Source organism: Lolium rigidum, chromosome 3, assembly GCF_022539505.1.
Source record: "Lolium rigidum isolate FL_2022 chromosome 3, APGP_CSIRO_Lrig_0.1, whole genome shotgun sequence".
In the NCBI taxonomy this organism is placed as follows: domain Eukaryota; kingdom Viridiplantae; phylum Streptophyta; class Magnoliopsida; order Poales; family Poaceae; genus Lolium; species Lolium rigidum.
This window is the reverse complement of record NC_061510.1, coordinates 18375963-18379988: the sequence shown is the minus strand read 5'-3', so window position 1 is coordinate 18379988 and position 4026 is coordinate 18375963.

The window sequence follows — 4026 nt, the reverse complement described above, 5'->3', positions numbered from 1 at the left end:
GGTAACACAACAGTGAGTTGCAGTTGAGTATGGCCTCCTCGATTCACTCCGAAAAAATTGATTGGAGGGGCACATGTGACGCGCAAGGTCAATGGGAGTCTAAAAAGACCAAAAAGAGGCGGTGGGGCTGAGGGATCTCGTCGGAATCTATGAGAGAATGCAACAACAGAGGCGAACTCTAGCGTGCAATTTTGCGGGAGCCTGGTGGCAAGAGAGTGCCAAAGGAGAGGGGGCTCGATGGATTTAAAGGGAGGAATCAAAGGAGGCATGGGGCATGCGGGATGGGGAGATCGTGGTGTCGTGGTCGATGGAGAGGAATGTAGGAAGGAGATGGAGCTGACTGGTGGGGCCCTAGTGGCGGTGAGACAGGGGAGGGAAAGAGGTATTGGTCCGGGGTGGGCCATGGGCCGTTTCCTTGGCTGGACCGAAAGGTTTGCCCATGGCTCTTTTCCATTTACTCGATTTCCTATTTCCCTTTTTATTTGAAATACTTCAAATCCAAATTGATTCATAATGTTTCAAACAAACTAATTTTTTGAATAAAATATCACTGTAGATCTCTCTAAATTTATACTAATTTTTTCATTTATTGTACCAAAATAAATTTCTGAAAACAAAATGGTGGACATATACCTATAGGGTTTTATTTATAAAATTAGAAATCTAAGGTTTTGCAAACACCCCTTTGGAGATAATTTAAAGGAAAATTTTCAAAATAAGTTTTAGAACATTAAAGAATACTTTCTTCTCCAACTAAAGAAATATTAAATTGCTTACGCACACTTTGGCCTATACGGTTAATTGGGCAATACGTTGCAAACTCAAATAGAATATTTATGATTTCGAAATCTTAAAACTCAAATAAGCTTGGTTTGAAATACCTTGAAACAAAATGTTTATGAAATATCTATTTTGGGAAATACCTTTCTGAATAACCACAAAAGTTGTAATTCCTTGAAAAAATTTCAACCAAGACGATAAACAATATTATAATTTCTATTTTTTTCTCATTCCAAGTGTTGGGATGTGACATGTTATTTGTAGTAACTTGGTACTATGCATGTAGTTGTGACAATAATTTGTATGCTAAACCTTTCCATTGGTTACCACAGTGGGGATAAAAATATTATGTATATGTATGTTGTTGTTCATCCAGTGACAATCTAGGTGGCCTTGTTTGCTCAAGATAGTATTACTCAATCCACTTCATGTCAAATTATTTAAGGAAATACTCTGTTTATTCTTAAACTTCGTTCGAGGGGATCTCTTTCCAAGGTAGTATTAGTAAGATGTGTTGCATCATCTCTATGATTCCCATATGAAAGGTTATCAACTACACATTACTACTTGCTATCACTTGTTGCTTGTTACTATGTGTTATTTTCATGCCACCATGTTTAAAGAGAGAGACATGTCAAGTGAAACCATGAACCTTAGTCAATTTTAAACCATAAGAAACATCTTTTATATTTACTTTTCTTGTACTTTTGTTTTCAAAACTTCATTATTTCAAAAATACAAAAATATTTCCCTAATTTACTTGCTTTATTTACTTCAGTTTGTATTACTTACACCCTGTTGTGTCTGGCAAAAAATTTGTGGAGCTGGGGACATAAAACTATTGCTATTACTTATCAGATTGCTTGAAGAGGATTGGAAGAAGAACTAAACCTTTTCCGGAGAATTCGATATAAACCCTCGAGTCATCCTGGCGGGAAAAGTTACCCTTGCTACATCACTCTGCACTTTGAGTCCCAACTAAGCTAAAAAAACACGCATATAGCTTTGTTGTCATCAAGAAAGTATTTCATGGCGTCGCTGCTGGGGTCAAATTTAGTTCCATTGCAATCTTGTTGAGAAGAGTTGGAGCAAAAACTAGCTGCCATCTAATCTTGGGGAGGTCTGCAGCTCTATCTTGGCTTGGTTGTAAGAATTTCTTCATCCTTTTAATTTGTTCTTCGTTTTATTTTCCAGTTTCGTTATTTGTGTTGTTTTATTTTGTTGTTATAGTTTTTAGTTCTTGTTTTGCTTGTTTTGCTTTCTTGCTAAAAGTTGTAAAAACCAATGAAATTTAAGTTGGTGTCTTTAAGTTGTCATCATGGTGGGTAAGAAAAAGAAGAATCTTGTTTACCGTTGTAAGGCATCTACTCCTAATAAATATGATACATCTACTTGTAAGAAAACTTATGGAGAATCATTAAAATATGCTTGGGTAAGGCTCAACGTAATGCATGATAATGACCCTAATCTTATTAGTGACGCTAAATTGAATTTGACTTACTATTTTGGCTGGGAAGCTTAGGGTAAGAATGCTCTGGATCTTGCTGCAAGAGCTAGTTTTGCTCTAGGATCAGTGATGAGGATATCCCTACTACACAACTATCTTCGTCATTGCAAGATGAAGACAATGTTGTTGGGAAGCTCAAGTCCAATGAAGTCGGGATTGGACCAATGACAAGAGCTCATGCGAAGCTACTTAAACAACAGGTGAATTTGTTCCTGAGTGATACTTTGATCGATGAGAAATTTATAATGCCTAAGTCCTATTACTTATGTATGATCAGGTATGAGGAGGGAGCAAGCATCACACGAGGAGGAGAGGAGCAGCTGGACAAGAAGCTGGATGTGAAACTGGCCATGAAGCTGGACATGAAGACATCCCATGGAAGAGCGAGGGAGGAGAGGGAGGCATGCGCGAGGGAAGAAGATCAAGTCCAGGCCGGCGCCAGATTCGGTTTGACCGGCCGCCACGCCGGCGCGCCCGGTCCAGGCCCGGTCAATCGAGCGCCACGCCGGACCAGCCCGGCACCAACCGGATTTCCCACCGGTGCCAACCGGGCACTATCCAGTAAGCCTGGACGCTCCGCCCGGTTGCCACCCGGTCCCTGGCCCGGTCCAAATCAGACCGGCCGGTCCCAGGCCTGGTCGACCGCCCCCAGACCGACCGTGTCCGAGTCTGTCTCGACCAGATCTATTCTGGGTCGGTTATTTTTGTACGTTTTCGATCTGAGATCGTCATGAACCCCTATATAAGTGCCCAGGACGCCCCCATAATAGTTTTAGACCACGTTTAAGATAAACCCTAGTTCATAGTTGATTGTTTTGCAACTCTATTGAATCCCTACGCCATATTACATTGATTTGGTGTAAATCTGAAAGTCTTGTGTGATATGTTGTTCCATTGGGAATTAGAAGGTTGCAACCTACCGCTTCGTGGTCGGCGGCTACGTGCGCAAGTGTGTGGAGTTGCGAATATCTTGCAGGGTTGATAGTTTTTGCATTGGCGACAGGGACCAATCAAGAGATCTCGTTGCGTCATACAAGTTATCATCCACTCGTCATCAAGTTATCTCTGCTGTGTTCGCCCCGTGATCATCATCACCACCGTTGCTTACTGAGAAGATCGGGCCACCCCTTATCATCTTGGTATCAGATTTCAGTATTTCCTCGGTAAGCCATCCACAATCCACCCCATAGTTGAGTTGTGAGTGTTTTCCTATCCAAAAAAAGCCAAAAGTATTAGGGTTAGGGTTTGTCATAGCCTTAGATTGCACTAATTTCGATTTTTAGTTGCTTTTCGTAGTTGTTTTTTGCGTATCTTTTTCTTCCATCTAGTATTGTTAGGGTTTGTGTTTCCGCTTTCATCTAGAGTCAGTTTTTGTTGCTCCGAGTCCACATAGCATACAATGTGTTTATCCAAACCATAGCCATAGCCTATCGATATAAGTAAATAGGAACTTCCCATAAGAGATTAGTTTTACCGCTCGACAGGCTGCTCATTAGGGTTTTGGTGCTTTTCATAATCTGTTGGCCGTGTTATCAAGGAGTTGAGTCATAAAATCAAAAAAAAAAAGAGAAAATTGAAAAGAAGCAAAAAGAGCTACATAGCTGCGTGTGATAAAAAAAAAATCCAAAAAGAAAAAGTGAAGTGCTGGTAGAATCAAGTGAAGGCCTAAGTTTTCTTTAGCTGCACCTGTAGTTGAGCAATCTTGTGCCTGTCTCGTTGAGCTTTGCTAGCGTCTCTCG